At 58.0% G+C, this 21,444-nt stretch overlaps 1 long non-coding RNA gene and 1 pseudogene across 2 annotated transcripts; one reads left to right on the forward strand and one right to left on the reverse strand.

Moving 5' to 3' along the window:
- Positions 1–3,371: 3,371 nt before the first annotated feature.
- Positions 3,372–11,495, reverse strand: LOC122463887. Of its 2 annotated transcripts, none has more exons than XR_006287608.1 (2): positions 11,146–11,495; positions 3,372–3,868 (listed from the first exon to the last, which is right to left on the reverse strand). It is a non-coding gene; the product is annotated as an uncharacterized LOC122463887 (long non-coding RNA). The 2 variants fall into 2 exon arrangements; XR_006287609.1 differs by lacking the exon at positions 11,146–11,495 and adding an exon at positions 4,220–4,364.
- A 1,631-nt stretch (positions 11,496–13,126) lies between these two features.
- Positions 13,127–19,256, forward strand: LOC114020873 (annotated as a pseudogene).
- The last annotated feature ends 2,188 nt before the right edge of the window (positions 19,257–21,444 follow it).

A 21,444-nucleotide genomic window follows, 5' to 3' on the forward strand; every position in this document is an offset into this window, starting at 1 on the left:
TCACCACCAGATGTCATCCTGACACTGCTTACATCTATCACATCCACTGCTTTCCCCATATCCACAAGAGCCCGTTATCTCATCATAGAAGGCAATCAGGTTGGTCAGGCATGACTTGCCCTTGGTGAATCCGTGCTGACTGTTCCTGATCACCTTCCTCTCCTCCAAATGGTTCAAAATGGATTCCTTGAGCACCTGCTCCATGATTTTGCCAGGGACTGAAGTGAGGCTGACTGGTCTGTAATTCCCTGGCTTCTCTTTTTTCCCTTTTTAAAATATGGGAACTATATTTGCCTTTTTCCAATCGTCCAGGCCCTCCCCCAATCACCACGAATTTTCAAAGATAATGGCCAGTGGCTCTGCAATCACATTAGCCAACTCCCTCAGCACCCTTGGATGCATTAGATCTGGACCCAGGGACTTCTGCAGGTCCAGCTTTTCTAAATAGTCCTTAATCTGTTCTTTCACACCTTCTGGGTGTGGTGTTCTGTCCCATCTAGTGGCACCAAGACCACTTAGAGAGAGTTAAATGAGCCTGCTCTACACACTTACATAAATAGTCAGTTGGCTTTTAGCTCATGCAGTAGAGGCTCATGCACTAAACTCCAGAGGTCCCTGGTTCAATCCCATCCGCTGACAACCAGGGTCTGTTGGCATTATACCACTGCCATGGTCCCTTGTTTCTCGCCCCATCTGTGCCGCTGCCCAGGGCTGGATTAACCTTTTTGGGCCCAGCGCCAAACTTATTTGTGGGCCCCCATGGGGGCAAAGGAGCATGGCCTGTGGAGGTCGATCCCCAGAGCAAGGTGACAGCCAGAGCCAATGGGGCATAGCTTTCCAAGCAGGTGCTTGGGGCGTCAATGAGCATGGGGCAGCAGTCCGTGTCCTGCGGCGGCAATTCGGCGGCAGCTTTGCCTCTCTTCCCGCTGCAGTGGCTTTTGTGCGGCAGCTCCGCCACTCTTCTGGGGGCGGCGGCAATTCGGTGGCAACTGCTTGGGGTGGCAAAATTGGTAAAGCCACCCCTGGTAGTGGGGCCTGCCCTGCTCCACACAGCCCAGTGCAAGGGCACTGTATACAAGCGGGCAGTTGTCAGATGCACACTGGCCCTCCCAGCCCTGTGTTGCCAGCGTGCCCCTTCCTCTCGGGGGTGGGCCCATGCCGTGCCACACAGCCCCCGACTCCCTATGCCCAGAATCCCCCGGAACTGCTATGCCCAGCAGCCCCCCCCACAGACCCTCCACCACAAATGCACAGTGACCTGCGCACCCCCACCCCTGCCCAGCACCCCCCACACACAGCCGCACCACTACTGCCCAATGCGCTTCCCCCAGCCCACCACCACAACTACACAGCCCCCCACTCAGACCCCTCCACTGCCCAGCATCCCAACACACAGACCTCCCCCACCACTGCCCAAAGGACCCCCCCCCCCCGCACACCTCCAGAGACCCACTCCCTCACATCCTGCCCCCCGGCCACACTCTGCTGGCAGCGCAGCTGGGGCTGGTCCGGCCTCTTGGGAGTGGCGCGATTAGCCAGGTCAGGGTCTGCCCCCCGCCCTGGCCGGACTCCCCCAGGACTCACTTGCATCCCCATTTGGCCAGGACAGTTCCCTTTTTAAGCTCTGTCCCAGCTGTCCTGACTTTTTTGACAAAAACAGGCATTTATCCGGTTTGCTCTTGCCAACTGGTCAACTGGCAAGAGCAAATGAACAAATGCCCAGTTTACCAAAACAGTCTGGTGCGCCCCCCAAGCGGGGCATGGAGGAACATGTGTGTGTGGGGGGTGGCGACGCGAGGTGTCAGGCAGCAGGGCTTGTGGGAGTCAGCCCCAGGTAGAATGGAGCTTGTGGGGGTTAGGGTCCAGCCCCAGCCCCTGCCAGCAGTGTGGGGAGGGTGTCAGCCCCAGCTCCTGGCAGTGGTGCGGGGAACTGGGGCGAGGGAGGGGTCAGCCCCAGTCTTGGCAGCGGCATGCGGGGCTCAGGGAGTGGGGGGGTCAGCCTCTGGCTGCGGCGTGGGGAGCTGTGGGGGAGGGATTAGCCCCAGTGGCGGATTTAGAGTTAGTGGGGCCCTGTGCTCAGCTTCATTGTTGGGGCCCCTCCTTGGGACCCAGCCAAGAAAAAGAACATTCGCTCTTATCTCCTCCCCGGCCCCGTTTTTCATCCTTTTTTCCTTCCTCCTCCTCCTATAAGTAATAGCAAGTAAATGAAAATAAAGTGAGGGACCTTGACTGGTTTTGTAGTCTAACTTATTTTTCCACAGGCCACTTGAAAATCGCTGAGGGTCTTGACAGACCACTTCCAGATCTTTCCAAATAGTGTTTGTGCCCTTAGCTGACTCGTGTGAAGCGCTTTGGAGAAGAGCCCTTTATGAAAAACAAATATGTAAAAAAGCAATGGGGTGCGGGGTCTGGCCAGGACTAAGAGTGCGGGAGGGGGCTCGGGGCCAGGGTCAGGGAGGAAGTCAGGGTGCGGGAGGGGGCTCGGGGCCAGGGGGGCAGGGTCTGGGAGGAAGTCAGGGTGCGGGAGGGGGCTCGGGGTTGGGGCAGAAGGTTGGAGTGTGTGAAGTGCTTACCTGGGGCAGCTCCTGTTTGGTGAGAGGGGTGCAGGAGCTCTTGCTCGGTGCTCAGGGTGGGGATGGGGATGTGGCGGGTGGGGGGTCCAGGAGCCAGGGCAGGGGGCTGGGTGTGTGGGCTGGGTTCATGGGGGTTGCTCCCAGGCCCCTGCCCTGAGTGGCTCATGGCAGGGGGCTGCGGGGGTATGTGTAGGGGGCGTGTGGGGGCCCTGACTTTGCTCCGCCCTGCCCCAATTCCCCTCCCCCTTCCCCAAGGCCCAGCCCCGCCTCTTCTTTGTCTCCTCCCCCGAGCACACTGCGGCCCCGCCCCCTCCCTCCCTCCCTCCCTCCCAGAGCACTGGCAAACAGCTGTTCAGTGGCAGGGGAAACGCTGGGAGGGGGAGGGGCGGGAACGTGGCACACTTGGGGGAGGGGGAAGCTTGGCTGCTGGTGGGGGCAGGTGGAGCCTGTCCTGCAGCAGGAGCCCCTGGAGCCGGCAGGACCAAGCTTCTGCCCCGCAGCTGCCCAGCCCTGGGGCTCTCTGTCATTGGGGGGATTGTGCCAGAGCACCCAGCACAGGAAATGGGTCTCTCTGCCCCACCTGCAACATTGTTAACTCACCCACCCAGGTGGGAAAAAGGTTAACGGCTCATGTGACTCAGTTAGGCTTTGGGGATAAATAAGGGAGTGTTAACCAGGAACTCAGATCTTGCCTGTGGTTAACTGGATGTGCTCTAGGTTCCACACCTCAGAGTCCCTGCCCAGCAGACCCGTTCCCCCAAACCGCATCTATCAACGGCGAGAAAACTAAGGACAGGATTAACTATAACGAAAACTGGTTTAATAAACAGCGACTCAAACAGGAAACAGTAACTCATAGGACCCCCAGCAAAACAATATACAAAGGGCATACAGGTACAGGTTGGCATGACAAACTGACTTAAAGTCAAGGTCCCAAACCCATAAGGACAAAGGGGAATTTACGGAGTAAGGTACAGAGGTACACAGCATACTACATCAGGTTCAGAGGAATGGACCCACGACAGAGGACATCACGGATGGAATACATCAGGACAGCAAGGTGAGGACACAGGAGTTCAGGATACAGGTAAGATTGGAATCAATCAGGAACTGATAGCTGGAACTATGGAGTTTGGATCTTCTTCTGTGGTCTTCTGTAGACCCCTCGAAGTCTTGGCTAGGACATGTACTGCATTGCCACTGGGAGGGACAGCCTCTCCTCTTGGGTGCAGCAGTCTTTTATGCTCTCCTGATACTAGGCAGAAAACAGGCCATGTGACCCTTGCTCTTTCCTGCTGTAGAGAGAAAAAGGTGCCAATTTTCTCAAGAAGAAGGTCACCAACATGGTGGACAAACAACAACTCCTTACAAACAAAATGGCGAAGTGTCTAAACAAAATGGAACTTGTAGTTTTTCCCCTACAGGAGAGGCCTGAGTAAAGGGAAAGGGACATTTTAGCAAAGGCCTGGAGAAGATGGCTGAGTAACACCAGAACAGCACAGGGTTTTTTTGGCTATCTGGAATCTCTGAGCCAGAGCGTGCGGAGTGACAAGAAATCCTGGAGGGTGTGGCTGGAAAGAGAGAGAGAGAGCAGAAAGCCAGCCAGCCACTGTTTTTACCACTTCATTGGCAGAACTGAAACTGACCCCTGGAAAGGGAACTTTGTTTTCAACTGTGGTGGGGAGTGGTTCAGGTGCCCTATGGAGAGGGGAAACTGAGACAGAGCCACGGCAGCGCCAAGGCATGCCACGAGGGGGTACTTGGGAGGTAGCCAGCCCTATTCCAGCATCCTTCTGGAGGATCAAGGCAAGCAGATCTGACGGGGCTGTGAAACAAGCAGAAATAAGACATGAACCCGGGGCTTCCCTACCCTCCAACACCATCTCCTTCTTCCATCCCAAAGCTGGGTCACCCAGCTGTGAAAATGGGGCCCCTGGTGATGCTGTGGGGGAGAGCTGTGGGCAGAAGGGGCAGGGCTAATCTGGGGTTAGTAGATGATGTACGGGCCTAGAAGCCAGGACCCTGGTTTCATAGAATCATAGAATATCAGGGTTGGAAGGGATCTCAGGAGGTCATCTAGTCCAACCCCTTCTCAAAGCAGGACCAATCCCCAACTAAATCATCCCAGCCAGGGCTTTGTCAAGCCTGACCTTAAAAACCGCTAAAGAAGGAGATTCCATCACCTCCCTAGGTAACCCATTCCAGTGCTTCACCACCCTCCCAGTGAAAAAGTTTTTCCTAATATCCAACCTAAACCTCCCCCACTGCAACTTGAGACCATTACTCCTTGTTCTGTCATCTGCTACCACTGAGAACAGTCTAGAGCCATCCTCTTTGGAATCCCCTTTCAGATAGTTGAAAGCAGCTATCAAATCCCCCCTCATTCTTCTCTTCTGCAGACTAAACAATCCCAGTTCCCTCAGCCTCTCCTCATAAGTCATGTGTTCCAGACCCCTCATCATTTTTGTTGCCCTCCCCTAGACTCTTTCCAATTTTTCCACATCCTTCTTGTAGTGTGGGGCCCAAAACTGGACACAGTACTCCAGATGAGGCCTCACCAATGTCAAATAGAGGGGAACGATCACGTCCCTCGATCTGCTGGCAATGCCCCTATTTATACATCCCAAAATGCCATTGGCCTTCTTGGCAACAAGGGCACGCTGTTGACTCATATCCAGCTTCTCGTCCACTGTAACCCCTAGGTCCTTTTCTGCACAACTGCTGCCTAGCCATTCGGTCCCTAGTCTGTAGTGGTGCATGGGATTCTTCCATCCTAAGTGCAGGACTCTGCATTTATCCTTGTTGAACCTCACCAGATTTCTTTTGGCCTAATCCTCCAATTTGTCTAGGGCCCTCTGTATCCTATCCCTACCCTCCAGCGTATCTACCTCTCCTCCCAGTTTAGTGTCCTCTGCAAACTTGCTGAGGGTGCAATCTACGCCATCCTCCAGATCATTAATGAAGATATTGAACAAAACCGGCCCCAGGACCGATCCTTGGGGCACTCTGCTTGATACCGGCTGCCAACTAGACCCGGAGCCATTGATCACTACCCGTTGAGCCCGACGATCTAGCCAGCTTTCTATCCACCTTATAATCCATTCATCCAGCCCATACTTCTTTAATTTGTTGGCAAGAATACTGTGGGAGTCCATATCAAAAGCTTTGCTAAAGTCAAGGAATAACACGTCCACCGCTTTCCCCTCATCCACAGAGCCAGTTATCTCGTCATAGAAGGCAATTAGGTTAGTCAGGCATGACTTCTCCTTGGTGAATCCATGCTGACTGTTCCTGATCACTTTCCTCTCCTCTAAGTGCTTCAGAATTGATTCCCTGAAGACCTGCTCCATGATTTTTCCAGGGACTGAGGTGAGGCTGACTGGCCCGTAGTTCCCCAGATCCTCCTTCTTCCCTTTTTTAAAGATGGGCACTACATTAGCCTTTTTCCAGTCATCCGGGACTTCCCCCGATCACCATGAGTTTTCAAAGATAATGGCCAATGGCTCTGCAATCACATCTGCCAACTCCTTTAGCACTCTCGGATGCAACGCATCCGGCCCCCTGGACTTGTGCACGTCCAGCTTTTCTAAATAGACCCGAACCACTTCTTTCTCCACAGGGGGCTGGTCACCTTCTCCCCATGCTGTGCTGCCCAGTGCAGCAGTCTGTAAGCTGACCTTGTTTGTGAAGACACAGGCAAAAAAACATTGAATACATTAGCTTTTTCCACATCCTCTATCACTAGGTTGCCTCCCCCATTCAGTAAGGGGCCCACACTTTCCTTGACTTTCTTCTTGTTGCTAACATACCTGAAGAAACCCTTCTTGTTACTCTTAACATCCCTTGCTAGCTGCAACTAGTGTGATTTGGCCTTCCTGATTTCACTCCTGCATGCCTGAGCAATAGTTTTATACTCCTCCCTGGTCATTTGTCCAAGCTTCCACTTCTTGTAAGCTTCTTTTTTGTGTTTAAGATCAGCAAGGATTTCACTGTTAAGCCAAGCTGTTCACCTGCCATATTTACTATTCTTTCTACACATCAGGATGGTTTGTTCCTGCAACCTCAATAAGGATTCTTTAAAATACAGCCAGCTCTCCTGGACTCCTTTCCCCCTCATGTGATTCTCCCAGGGGATCCTGCCCATCAGTTCCCCGAGGGAGTCAAAGTCTGCTTTTCTGAAGTCCAGGGTCCGTATTCTGCTGCTCTCCTTTCTTCCCTGTGTCAGGATCCTGAACTCAACCATCTCATGGTCACTGCCTCCCAGGTTCCCATCCACTTTTGCTTCCCCTACTAATTCTTTCCCTGTTTCCACTCCTGGCTCTGGCACTGACTCACTGTGACCTGGGCCATGTCCTGTTAGCATCTGTCACAGGGAGCTAATGATCTCAGGTCTCCGGGGGAGCAGTGCAAAACCGGGCTGGAGGACAGAGTGCTGCCCCCACACCCTGCCCCATTGCTCCTGGTCGCAGGGTGGGGGGAGATTCACCAGGCACCTCCATCCTGCATGCAGACAACATTCCCTTAGCAACAGACAGCAGGGTGCGCTGGGGGTAAGCCTAATCATTTTTGTTGCCCTTCGCTGGACTCTCTCCAATTTATCCACATCCTTCTTGTAGTGTGGGGCCCAAAACTGGACACAGTACTCCAGATGAGGCCTCACCAATGTCGAATAGAGGGGAACGATCACGTCCCTCGATCTGCTCGCTATGCCCCTACTTATACATCCCAAAATGCCATTGGCCTTCTTGGCAACAAGGGCACACTGCTGACTCATATCCAGCTTCTCGTCCACTGTAACCCCTAGGTCCTTTTCCGCAGAACTGCTGCCTAGCCATTCGGTCCCTAGTCTGTAGCTGTGCATTGGGTTCTTCCGTCCTAAGTGCAGGACCCTGCACTTATCCTTATTGAACCTCATCAGATTTCTTTTGGCCCAATCCTCCAATTTGTCTAGGTCCCTCTGTATCCTATCCCTGCCCTCCAGCATATCTACCACTCCTCCCAGTTTAGTATCATCCGCAAATTTGCTGAGAGTGCAATCCACACCATCCTCCAGATCATTTATGAAGATATTGAACAAAACCGGCCCCAGGACCGACCCCTGGGGCACTCCACTTGACACCGGCTGCCAACTAGACATGGAGCCATTGATCACTACCCGTTGAGCCCGACAATCTAGCCAACTTTCTACCCACCTTATAGTGCATTCATCCAGCCCATACTTCCTTAACTTGCTGACAAGAATACTGTGGGAGACCGTGTCAAAAGCTTTGCTAAAGTCAAGAAACAATACATCCACTGCTTTCCCTTCATCCACAGAACCAGTAATCTCATCATAGAAGGCGATTAGATTAGTCAGGCATGACCTACCCTTGGTGAATCCATGCTGACTGTTCCTGATCACTTTCCTCTCGTGTAAGTTCTTCAGGATTGATTCCTTGAGGACCTGCTCCATGATTTTTCCGGGGACTGAGGTGAGGCTGACTGGCCTGTAGTTCCCAGGATCCTCCTTCTTCCCTTTTTTAAAGATTGGCACTACATTAGCCTTTTTCCAGTCATCTGGGACTTCTCCCGTTCGCCACGAGTTTTCAAAGATAATGGCCAATGGCTCTGCAATCACATCCGCCAATTCCTTCAGCACTCTCGGATGCAACTCGTCCGGCCCCATGGACTTGTGCACGTCCAGCTTTTCTAAATAGTCCCTAACCACCTCTTTCTCCACAGAGGGCTGGCCATCTACTCCCCATGTTGTGATGCCCAGCGCAGCAGTCTGGGAGCTGACCTTGTTAGTGAAGACAGAGGCAAAAAAAGCATTGAGCACATTAGCTTTTTCCACATCCTCTGTCACTAGGTTGCCTCCCTCATTCAGTAAGGGGCCCACACTTTCCTTGGCTTTCTTCTTGTTGCCAACATACCTGAAGAAACCCTTCTTGTTACTCTTGACATCTCTTGCTAGCTGCAGCTCCAGGTGCGATTTGGCCCTCCTGATTTCATTCCTACATGCCCGAGCAATATTTTTATACTCTTCCCTGGTCATATGTCCAACCTTCCACTTCTTGTAAGCTTCTTTTTTATGTTTAAGATCCGCTAGGATTTCACCGTTAAGCCAAGCTGGTCGCCTGCCATATTTACTATTCTTTGGACAAGGACAAGGAAAGGAATTTGTGCCTTGGGGAAGTTTTTAACCTAAACTGGTAGAATATAAACTTAGGGGGTCTTTCATGTGGGTCCCCACATCTGTACCCCAGAGTTCAGAGTGGGGAGGGAACCCTGGCAAGGGGGACAAAAATATTCCTGCTTAGAGCCCCCGATGGGCTGGCAGCACCTCTGCATGACAGTGAGCCTGGCCCTGCAGCAAGACCTGTTGAAACACACCCGCCCCCTCAGACAGCTAGTACATACACACACAATCATGCATGACACACGCCCAGCCTCACCACCCCTTGCACACAATCACACCCCTCTCTCACACACATACACACAGTGTGTGGACTTTTCTCACACGCCCAGTCCAGCCCTTCTCTTCAGCTGCTCTGGGCTGCACGCTACCTGGTACCTACTCCCCTACCCACCCAGCTCCTGTCTCTGTTCCCCCACAGGGGGCACAGTCCCACAGTCTCAGCTGCTAACAGCCTGGCAGCCAGGGCCTGAGCTCCACTTTGCTCAAGGCCAGAGGTGTGAAACTCGGTACAGAGCTGGCTCACTGGGTATCCAGCACCTCAGGCTATTAGAGCCAGAGCCCTGCGAGGAGGCCAGGGGCATGGTGTAAACCTGCCTGCCTCCCAGGCCTTTTACCAATTCTCCAAGCTGCTCACAAATCAATGCAGCTCAACGATCACCTGTAACAAGGGGGTTTCCTGTAGACATATTTCCAGCCACTCGCAGGACCAGATCCTCCTACCATGGCCCCTTTTCCAGCTGCCCTGTGTGACCAGCAAGGTGTGTCCATGGCTTCTTGCCACTGTCCACCAGTGGCGGATTTAGAGTTAGTGGGGCCCTGTGCTCAGCTTCACTGTTGGGGGCCCCTCCTTGGGACCCAGCCAAGAAAAAGAACATTCGCTCTTTTCTCCCCCCGGCCCCATTTTTCATCCTTTTTTCCTTCCTCCTCCTCCTATAAGTAATAGCAAGTAAATGAAAATAAAGTGAGGGACCTTGACTGGTTTTGTAGTCTAACTTATTTTTCCACAGACCACTTGAAAATCACTGAGGGACTCGGCAGACCACTTAATGATCTTTCCAAATAGTGTTTTTGCCGTTAGCTAACTAGTGTGAAGCGCTTTGGAGAAGAGCCCTTTATAAAAAAACAAATATGTAAAAAAGCAATGGGTTTCGGGGTCTGGCCAGGCCTAAGAGTGCGGGAGGGGGCTCAGGGCCGGGGGGCAGGGTCAGGGAGGAAGTCAGGGTGCGGGAGGGGGCTCGGGGCCAGGGGCGCAGGTTCTGGGAGGAAGTCAGGGTGCGGGAGGGGGCTCGGGGCCTGGGGCGCAGGGTCTGGGAGGAAGTCAGGTTGCAGGAAGGGGCTCAGGGCCAGGGAGGCAGGGTCTGGGAGGAAGTTAGGGTGCGGGAGGGGGCTCAGGGTTGGGGTGTGGAGCGCTTACCTGGGGCAGCTACTGTTTGGTGCGAGGGGTGCAGGTGGGGATGTGGGGCGGGAGGGCAGGAGTCAGGGAGGGCAGGGTGTTTGTGAGAGGGGTGCAGGAGTTGGCTAGGAGTGTGTGAGGGGGTGCAGGAATCTGGGAGAGCAGGGGGCTGGGCTGCAGGGGCTGGGAGGGAGTTAGGGTGCATGAGCGCACTGGGGGTTGGGGTGCAGGGTCTGGCCAGGAGTTAGGATGTAGGAAGGAGCTCAGGATTAAGGCAGGAGGTTGGGGTGTGGAGCACTTACCTGGGGCAGCTCCCATTTAGTGCGAGGAGGGAATGTGGTGGGGAGGGCAGGAGCTCCCGTTTGGTGCTCAGTGTGGGTGGGGTGGGATCTGGGAGGTGCAGGAGTCAGGGAGGGCAGGGGGCTGGGGGGGTATGTGTAGGGGGAGTACGGGGCCCCCCGTTTGCTCTGCCCTGCCCCGCCCCCGTCTCTTTTCCACCTCCTCCCCCTCCCTCCCAGAGCGACCTGAGTGCCGGCAAACCAGTTCAGCGGCGGGAGAAGCGCGGGGAGGGGCGGAAATGCGGCGTGCTCGGGGGAGGGGAGAGCTTCAGCAGGAGCCGTCAGGACCAAGCTTCTGCCCCTGCAGCTGCCTGGCTCTAGGGCCTCCTGTCCTTAGGCGCCCCGTGCCAGGGCATCCTGTGTTTCACTGTAAATCCACCTCTGCCATCCACGCAGGGTAATTGTCGGTCGTAATGACCAAGCCCCTGCCTGCCTGGTGGGGGTTCCCTGTGCTGCTATGAGGCCTAGATCCCAGGAACCTGAGGAGGCTGGAGACCTGGCATGGGGCTGAATCCCTCCCTTCCTTGGGCAAATCCCGAGTGCAGGGATTCTCCACCAGTGCAATCTGGGGGCAAGAAGCCACCCTCTTCAGGCCCAGCTGAGCCAGACACAATCTCTCTCTCTGCTCAGGCCAACCTCTCAGTCCCTGTTTGTAGCTCGCACCATGGCTCACTCCTGGTGCTGGTGGCTCACTCTTGCACCCTGGCAGACCCGGAAGCTCCTGCTGGGCTGGAGTTGACTCTGCGACTCTGGAAATCAGCTCCTCTTGGCCTGCAGTCCTCAATGCTCCGTGGATGGAGCCATGGCCTGTCTGATGCAGGAGCAGTGGCACCGAGGGCCCGGCCTGGGAGCCAGCAGCAACCAGAAGGTTTGTCTGGGACCAGCAGCCGCAAGTGAGAATAATTTACATGGCCTGAGACATTCACTGTCTTTGATGCAAAATGCAGCCGTCCCTGGAGTGTGGTGCCCACCCCCCAGGCTCCTGGTGGCCCCAGATGCCATTCCATCCAACACTGCCACACTCTCCAGGGGCTGCCATTTGGCCTGGATCGTGCCCCGGCTCTGCTCAGCGTATGGGAGCAGGAGAGATGCTGGCCCCATTCACGTGTCCCCAGCAGGCAGCTTCACAGTGCCCAGTTCCTGTGCTAGGGAGCAGCCTCCACTGGGGAGCTGGCACCTGCCTCATAGTCTCACAGTGTCCCGTGCCCTGACCCTGACGCCACCCCACAGCGGCTAGCAGAGAGGGGAACCAAAAACCGCTCTGCCGTCGGCCATGCCCTGCCCCTCTGAGCCTGCAGGGGGTTAACGCCTCTGCAACCAGCAGTCACTAGAGTGCTGAGTGTCTGGCCCCACGCTGGCAGGGGGGAGATGTCACAGGGGGCGGCTCATCTGTGAAGGTAGGCACGGCTTGGGGATTCCAAACCCCTGGATGGTGGGGTAGCGGGGGAGCTGGCAGTGCCCCTGCAGTGCGGGGAAGAGCCCCAAAACTGGAGGCATCGGGGAGCCTCCAACTTTCCTGACAATCCAGTTACCCAGGCATGCACCTCTCCCTCTGGCCAGGCTGAAAGTTACGGGGGTGCCTGCTCCTGCTACACTAAGGGATGTGGGTGTGAACTGGGCCACCAGCTCACCACCGGCTCAGAAAGACCAGGGGGGTGTTTGCTGGTTTCTTAAGCAGGGTTGAATTGCTGGGTGCAGGGGACAGCGGGTTCCCGCTCCCCCAGTGCACTGTCCCCCACTCCCTCTGGGCTGCATTCGCCCCCCATGCCCCCACCTTCCCTGACCGGCTGCATTGTCGCCCCTGCCCCCCAAACTGTATTCTGCCCCCAACCCGGCTGCACTGTGCCCCCCTGCCTGGCTGCACTTTCTCCCTCCCCCAATCTGCATTGTCGCCCCTGCCCCCCCCGCCACGGCTGTACTCTGCCTGCAACCCCCCCCACACACCCGGCATGCATTCTCCCCACCGACCGGCTGCGCTACGCCATGCCCTTTCCCCAGTGGAAGCCTTGGCAGGCGGCTGTCTCTGGGCGCCCGCCCGCTGAGTTTCCCACGCTGGGAGCTGGGGGCGCAGACACGGGCTGGCTGCGCGGATCTGTTTGCGGGGGGGGCTCCGCGAGCCTCTGCCCGTGCCCTGGGCGCTGGGGCGGCTCCATCCGCCGGCGCCATCTGCGCAGCTCGGCCGGGGCGGTCTCCAGGATCCAGGCACCGGTGAGTGACCGAGGCGGTTCCCCGGCAGGGGCAGGTGGCCTCGGATCCGCGGGGATCGGGCCCAGCCACGCAGAGCCCCGGGGAAGGCGCCCTGCTGGGCGTCGTCTGGCCGCGCAGCTCCCGAGGGCTGGATCCGGGGCTCAACGAGGCTGGGGTCCCTTCCGGTGCCTTTAAGTGCTGGGGGTGAAGGGGCGCCGCAGCCCTCCCCCGCCGCCTGAGGACGGCCGTGGGCAGCGGGCAGCAGCTAGCCGGGGAGCCCTCGTGGGGATGCTAGCTGAGGGGTCCCCGTCTAGGGGCCACCCCTGTTCCCAGGGGCCCGCTCCTGGGCCAACAGCGCAGCCCCAAGTGCTGGCAGGAGAAGGGGGCTGGTTCATGCTGGGTCCATCCCTGGGCACCCCCTGATCCAGACTGGGTGCCCCCCCCCCCAGCAGTGGCCATGCCAGAGTTCTCGGGGGAGCCTCGGGAGCTGCATGCCAACGCCTCGCGCCCAGGGTCAGTTGTGGCTGCTCTGCTGGACAGCTGGACTTAGCCCTGGGCCTGAATGTCTTCTCTGGCGCTCTGCACGCTGGGCCCCCCCAACCTCTCCCTGAGGCCGTGCGAGCTGGAGCTGCTGGGCTCACTGCCCCTGGACGCCAAGGGGCCTGCGGCCTGGGGCAGCCTCCTGGGGCCAGCCCTGTCACTGGTGCTGCCTGTGGTGTACGCCCTCATCTGTGGCTGCGGCGTCATGGCCAATGGGCTGGTGATCTCCATCGTGCTGAGCTGCAAGCACAAACTGGTGTCGGACGTCTACATCCTGAACCTGGCCGTGGCTGACCTGCTCTTCCTGGTGGGGATGCCCTTCTGTGATGAAGTGCGACTGTTCTTAATGTTTCCTCTGAATAGTGTGGCGGTGCCTCAGTTTCCCCTAGGCAGTTCTTAAGTATCTAGGGGGTGGGATAAGGGTGTATGATCGTTGCAGAGCCCTAGAGGGCAGGTGTGTGCAGGGGTCTGGACACAGAGAATGGCCGACACCCTGTTTCCCGGTAACTGATGGCCTGGGCCCTTCTCCCCTGCAAGGTGAGAGCTAAAGGGTTGGAGAACAAAGGAATCAGGTGACCTCCTGGCCCAGGAAAGGGACAAAGCCCAGAGGAGGAGGGGCTGGAGGGAGTTTCAGTTTGAGGCTGGCTGGGGACATGGAGTGAAGTACAGATGTGGTTGTCTGACTCACTGCCCCCCAAAATAGACCCAGCTGAGGGGTCCTGTTCTCTGCACCTACAAGCTCTGTGTTAGACCATGTTCCTGTCGTCTAATAAACCTCTGTTTTACTGGCTGGCTGAGAGTCACGTCTGACTGCGGAGTTGGGGTGCAGGACTCTCTGGCTTCCCCAGAGGGTGGACTCGCTGGGGGAAGCGCACAGAGGGGCAGAAGATGCTGAATGCTCCGAGGTCAGACCCAGGAAGGTGGAAGCTGTGTGAGCTGTGTGTCCTGCAGACAGTCTGCTCACAGAAAGGAGACTTTCCCAGAGTCCTGCCTGCCTTCATAGGGAGCAGTTCTGGAGCATCGCCCAGGGACTCCGTGACACCTTCATCATCAACCAGCTTGTCCAGGAGCGTGGCTGGATCTTCAGGGACTTCCTATGCCGTGCTGTCACCACCATCGACCTCAACAACCAGTTCACCAGCGTGGCCATCGTCGCCATGCTCTGCGTGGACAGGTACCCACCAGGGCCCTCTCTGCAGCACGGTCCTGGCCCCATGGGGTGTCCTGTTCTCCCTTTGGAAATATGGTCACCTTACTTCTGGGCAGCCAATCTGGCCTCCAGACTGGGGTTAGCTAGTGTCGCTCTCACAGCTGCGGTGTTGGCAGCCATGGCCCAGGCTGTAGTCCTGCGGACAAGCCCCCCAAAGACTGAGCTCAGACAGGGCCCGAATGGCTGCAGGGCTGGAATACTGGAGGTGGAGGGAACAGGGATAGAATAGTGGGAGGGCTTCAGGATATAGGCAAAGCTAGGGGATGGCAGGGCTGGAATGGGAGGGAGGGGGGGTGCCGCAAGGCAAAGCGGGAGTTGGGGGGGGCAGGGCAGAAAGGGGGGAAGTTGGGCCCCAGCAAACCTCCCTGCCCAGCACCCTCAGCTAGTGTTGAGCTGGCATAGGGGGTCTGCACCCCCTGCTCAGGGCCTGTGGATAGGGACCACCAGCATCAGCACTTGGGTCATTGTTTCCTGGCCTCTCCAAGCTGGGGCAGCTGGGAACTCTGTCCCCTCTTTGAAACGTGGGGCACAACAGCTGCTGTACACTCCCTGTCTTGTCCCCAGCCCCATTGTCACCCCTAGATCCCCCTGCCTTACCCCCCCATCCTGTCCCATGCCCCCTGATGGCCACTCTCTCCCCAGGTACGTGGCAGTGGTGTACTCGTCCACAGTGGGCCAGAAGCGGACGCTGCGCTGCGCGGCGCTGATCAACGCCGGCGTGTGGGCCAGCAGCCTGGTGATGGCCACGCCAGCCATGCTGTACGCCCAGGTGCAGCGGGAGAACCAGAAGGAGCTGTGCCTTATGGACTTGCCAGGCCCCAGCAGCCTGTGCTGGTACATGCGCTACCAGTCACGGGCACCCTTCCTCCTGCCGCTGCTGGTGATCACAGTGCTGTACTCCCTCACCCTGCACCACCTGCTCCAGGCCATGGGCCGTGCACAGCGGTGCTGCTCAGCCCGCAGCCGGCCAGTCACCCAAATGGCGCTTACCATCATCGCTGCCTTCCTCATCTGCTGGACACCCTTCCACGCGGTGCAGCTGGTCAACCTGACGGCTGCCCCCTCCGCTGCCTCCTTCTACTTGAACCAGCTCACCATCTGCCTCAGCTACGCCCACAGCTGTGTCAGCCCTGTCTTCGTCCTCTTCTGCACTGAGTTCTTCTGTGAGCGGGTGGCCCACTCCAGGTGGGGGTGGGGCACAGGCTGCTGGGGACAGGGTTTAACCATGGGACTGGGGTGGGGGTTGTGGGGGATGATGCCGCAGGTGTGCTCATGGCTCCATCAGGCCCCCTACAGGGTAGGGCAGGAATTGCCTTCTCTCCCCACCTACCTTTCCTTTGCTTGTGACTCAACCCCTGCTTTCAGCCCCCCCTCCTGGGCAATGCCCCCAACCCAGCTTCGCCCCACCCCAGTGCAGAGGTAGGGCTCTGTGACTCGTGCCTGGCCTTGAAGGTGCTCTGCAGGAAGCCCAGCCCAGCCCTGCCCTGCCCTGCCCTGCCTCGCCTCACTGGCCAAGTCAGGCACAGAACCTGCATCCCTGCAATCTGCATCCCCAGGTAGATAGGCTGTATTTGCTCCTCTCAGAAAGCCCCTGCAAGGGCTGCAATCCCTGGATCTTTGCTGGGGATGATCAAAAGCCAGGCAGCTCCTTGGTATGCACCCCCTCCACCCTCCATCTCCTGTTCTAGTCCTCACATCTGGCCATAGCCCAGCTCCCACTCCAGGTGTGAGTGCATCCTGGTGAGTGAGCCCAGGATTGGGCCCTGCTCCTGGCATGGGCAACGAGCCCAGGGTTCGGGCCCTACTCCCAGCATGGGGGTCGGGTCCCGTTCCAGATGTGGGTGGTGAGCCTGGGGGTCAGGCCCCGTTCCTGGCATGGGCAGTGAGTCTGAGGGTCAGACCCCATTCCAAGTATAGGCAGTGAGCCCGGGGGTCGGGCCCCGTTGCTGGCATTGGGGGTGAGCCCAGGGGTCAGACCCTGATCCCGGCGTGGGTGGTGAGCCTGGAAGTCAGACCCTGTTCCTGGCATGGGCAGTGAGCCCGGAGGTTGGGCCCCATTCCTGGTGTGGGCAATGAGCGTGGAGGTCAGGCCCTGTTCCAGGGGTGGGCAGTGAGCCCAGGGGTCGGGCCTCGCTCCCGGAGTGGGCTGTGAGCCCAGAGTCGGGCCCTGTTCCCAGCATGTGCAGTGAGCCTGGAGGTCGGGCCCTGTTCCCGGTGTGGGCGGTGAGCCCAGGGGTCAGGCCCTGTTCCCGGTGTGGGCGGTGAGCCCAGGGGTCAGGCCCTACTCCCAGCGTGGTGTTGTGACCCTGGGTGTTGGGCTCCGTTCCCGGTGTGGGCAGTGAGCCTGGAGGTCAGGCCCTTTTCCTGGTGTGGGCAACAAGCGCAGCGGTCAGGCCCTGTTCCAGGGGTGAGCAGTGAGCCTGGGGGTCGGGCCCTGCTCCCAGCATGGGCTGTGAGCCCGGAGGTCGGGCCCTGTTCCTGGTGTGGGCGGTGAGCCCGGAGGTCGGGCCCTGTTCCCGGCATGGGTGGTGAGCCTGGAGGTCAGGCCCTGTTCTTGGTGTGGGTGTTGAGCCCAGGGGTCGGGCGTGGGCTGTGAGCTCGGGGGTCAGGCCCCACTACTGGCATGGGGTATGAACCTGGAGGTTGGGCCCCGTTCCAGTATGAGCGGTGAGCCTGGAGGTCAGGCCCTTTTCCCAATGTGGGCAATGAGCGCAGAGGTCGGGCCCTGTTCCAGGAGTGGGTGGTGAGCCCAGGGGTTAGGTCCAGGGCTTTTGAAGTTTCAGTCCAATCCCCCAAGTTGGAGAACTGCCCTTGTCTGGGAGCTGCCCCGACCTCTGACCCCAGGCCTCCTTTTGTCCTCCTCTGTGTCAGCAGCCTATGGGAGACCTTGAGATCTGCCCTCTCCCCTTCCTGACCTGCCCCCGAACTCCTCAGCCCTCGTGGGTTCTGCTCCCCCATTGACTCTGACTCCTCTGCCCAGCCCTTCCCCCATCAGAGTCCCCTGGGGTCCTCCCCTCTGCTCCTCCATCCCCCCTTCCCTTCTGCCCCAAATCCCCCCTTCCCCACAGATAGTGCCCAGCTCTACCACTCCTCCATCCCTGGAATGACACCCCCCCACCTGCTGTCTCTCCCGGCCCAAGCCTCCAGCACCGCCAGCTCAGTGTCTCCCCAGCGCCTTCCTTGGCCTGCACCCCCCATGCCTAGTCATTGGGGGGGTCACAGTTCACCTGTTCCTGCCATCTCCCCCACAGTCTGCCCCTTCCCTGCCTGCACCCTGGCTGGGGCAGGACACTGTTGTTGGCAGGTTTGCAAAGCCCTGGGTGTGTGCGTGGCGCTAGCTGCATAGTAACCCCACTTTCCCCTGCCCTCTCGGCTCCCCTGGCCAGTCTAGTGCCAGCCTGCTTTGTCCTTTCACACCTGGCACATGAGCCTGCACCTCGACAGCTCCTGCCAGCGGCCATATATCTCAGCAGAGCCAGAACTCAGGGTCTGGACAGGGACCCAAGCCTAGGGGATCGCTCTGCCCTCGTGGGATTGGGGTAATGGGGATTTGGGTTTCCTCCCACAGAGCCTTGCCGGTCCATAGGCTCTGGCTCCATGAGCCCCACATCTCCAGCTGGAGCAAATGTTGGGATTGGGGGTGAACCTGGCTCCTGGGGGAGTTCAGCCAGGACTACGCATCCCACTGTAGCTCCCAGCCCCTTCCCACCAGACAATCAGGGTCCCCCATGCCAGGGTCTGCTGCCTGCTGTGCTGCCCCCTGTTGTCAGCACCCTGCTTAACAGCCACCTCCTGCATAGAGGGCTCGCTTGCCAGGGCCAGCTGGAGTAGGAATGGCTGTTAACTGTTCCCCCGCCCCCCATGGGCCAGGGGCAGGAGCCTCAGGTGCAAGGGGCAGCACCACTTCTTGTGTCAAGCAAAAAGCTCTGACCTTCCCCTGCCCCCAGGCTGGTGAGATCCTCCCTGTCCCAACCAGACCCCTTCTCTGCCCATACACTGTTGCTGCCCCATTCTTGGACACTCGTCTTCCTGCTGTGTTGCCTGAGCCCTGATGCCAAGCTGTGCCCATGCCATACAGGCAGCTTGGGCATTGGCACACCCCCTGCCAGTGAGATGCTCTTAGTGGCATTAGTTGCTGGGGCTGGGCTCTAGAGAGATCCTTAGTTTCTGGCATGGATCCCCCCTGGACCTCTTGCATCCTGGCTGCCCATGTGAGAGCGACTGTGTCACCCCTTCCGCAGGTACTGCAGGTTCATTGCCAGGTGGAGGGTGCTGCAAGTGGACACTGCCCTGCCCAGCCAGGAGCTCACCTCCACCATCTACAGCCCACAGATGGGCAGCACTGTGGCCCAGTGCTGTCGGCACCCCTTCAGCACCGAGCAGCTGCCATGCTCCGTGACCGAGGCCAGTGTCACCGTCAATGGGCAGGAGGAGCACCGCGCCTTCTAGAAGCCTCCATGCCACCAGAGAACTGACCTCAGTTGGAGCCTACGGATGGCCCCCGCTGCTGCAGCATGTCTTGGCAGGTGTGGGGACAAAACCTTGATGATGCCAGGCCAAGGCAACACGCTAGGGGCCTCAGCCGTGGCTGAGATGGGACTTTTCACCTCCCCATAGGACAATGAAGATTCCTGTCATCGAGGCCGGTGGGAAGAGCCAGTCTAGCTCAACCACCACATATGGGCTGGATGCAGGAATTGCTGGGTGAGGTTCACTGGCCTGGGTTATGCAGGAGGTCAGAGTGCATGGTTGCGATGGTGCCTCCTGGCCTTACAGTTGGTGGATCTATGAATCAGGAAGTCTGGGCAGGAAATGGCAGTGACAGAAGAGACTTTAATAAAGCAAAAAGAATGCACCCGGGGTGGAGTCTGTGTCACGGAGTGTGGGGGAGTCCAGGCCCTGCACCCCTCTTCCTGGGATTCACTGAGACTCTCAGCCAGCCCTAAAACAGAAGGTTTATTGGACAACAGGAACACAGTCCAAAACAGAGCTTGTGGGTACACCCAGGACCCCTCAGTCAAGTCCTTCTGGGGGAACAGGGAGCTTAGACCCCAGCCCTGGGGTTCCCTGCGTTCCACCACCCAGCCCCAAACTGAAACTAAACCCCCCCAGCAGGCTCCCTTCTGCTGCCTGTGTCCACATTCCTGGGCAGAGGTGTCACCTCCCCCTCCCCCTCCTGGCTCAGGTGACAGGCTCTCAGGTCTCCCATCCCCAGGGCACATTCCCAGGTCAACACTCCCCCCTCCCTGCTGCGTCACATCCTCACAGTAAAAAGAAAAGGAGGACTTGTGGCACCTTAGAGACTAACCAATTTATTTGAGCATGAGCTTTTGTGAGCTACAGCTCACTTCATCGGATGCATACTGTGGAAACTGCAGAAGACATTATATGCACACAGAGACCATGAATCACTTTCACTTGCCTGTCTGTCCCGTCCCGTCCCCCCCACCCCCCGGGATACCCACAGTGTGCAACACTCAACCGCTGCACATCACACGGGCACACAATACCTGCACTCGGGCATACTCCACATACCCCCCCCCGCATGCATAATTCCCCCAGTGTGCATAGACACTGCACACCCAAACACCTGCACCAATACTCACATGGGCATGCCCTCCTCCAGACAACATGCCAGTGCACACCCACATGCTCTCCCTGTGCACACCTAGCCCTCGCACATGCCGCCAGGTCATACTTAACCCCCACATTTGGGTTCAGCAGAAACAGGTTGGAATTTAAAAGAGTCGGATTGACCCACTCCCTTGCCCCGACTGCAACCCAAACATCACTTCAGGGGCTGGAGCATGAGAGCTACAGAGTGAAACTGATGAGAAGCCAAGTGGAAACTGGTGGCATTGACCTGGGTCATTGAGATTATACTATAAAACCCACTCATATGCCATCATCGCTGGGTAATTAAGAAATCAGGGCCTGACCCGCCCTTTCCCCTGCCTCTGCCAGCCAGTGGGGGAAGTGGAGGAGAATCCTGGTGCTGTCCCTTTAAATTCATGCTCCTGTTGGATTTGCCTTGGTGCATTTCATGTCACAGGGGCCGTTGCCCTGCATGAGGATTTGCCCCTTCATGCCTCAGGTCCCCCCAAACAGCCCTGAAGACAGGTTCCCATCCTGTGAGCCAGCCGGTTCCAGCCACCCCCACAGGTTCCAGCCAATCCTGAGTTGAACTGTGGGGGACAGACAGCCATTTGGGGAACCCAGGGCTGGGCTAGAAAGGGGCTGCGGGTGGAGAGTGAAAGGCACCGGCAGAACAGGGGTGGGGCAGAGCTGGGCTAGCAGGGGTCAAGAGTGAGGGGTGCCAGCAGAGCTCAGGGGAGCCCAGAGCTGGGCTAGCAGGGGCTGTGGGTCAGGAGTGAGGGAAACAGGTAGAGCTGGGCTGGGACCCCAGTGTTCAGGCTAAGCCAAGATGTGGGGGATTCATGTCTTTGCCTATGGCCTGGCACATTCACACACCCCGAGGAGGTGCAGGGGCTGGGAAGGGCCTCACACAGAAGTTAAACATTGATGGCGCGGAGCCGGGGGGATCAGCTCATAGTTGGGAAGGGTGGTGCTGGCATCCGTGCCCACAGGGACATGACCTTACCCAACTGTCAACGTTTAACTTCTGCACCGGGCCCTTCCCAGCCCCCTGCCTTGGCAAGATCCACCCTCACACCCCCCCCAGCCCCCCACCGGTCCGGATGGTTATAGTTACAGTGCCAAAGAAGATGTGGGAGCGGGGCTGGGGAAGGGGAAACCCCAAAGATTTCTAGCAGGATTGGCTTGGGCAGGAGGGGGGTATGGGAGAGAGAGGGAGGGGATGGGTGTGTGTGGGGATAGATGGGGGATGGGCTGGTCCAGGGGGGCAGTGAAGGGGATCTGGATCTGGAGCCTTTCCCTGTTCCAGTCTCAACCCAGCTCCACCAGGTGCTGTCCTGGGGCCAGCCCTGCCTGCCAGGGGAGAGTGCCCTCTGCTGAGCCCCTGCCCTGCTCCCTGCCCCACAGCACTCCCTAGTACCGTCCTGGGG

The sequence above is a fragment of the Chelonia mydas genome, chromosome 26 (assembly GCF_015237465.2).
Source record: "Chelonia mydas isolate rCheMyd1 chromosome 26, rCheMyd1.pri.v2, whole genome shotgun sequence".
Classification (NCBI taxonomy): Eukaryota; Metazoa; Chordata; order Testudines; family Cheloniidae; genus Chelonia; species Chelonia mydas.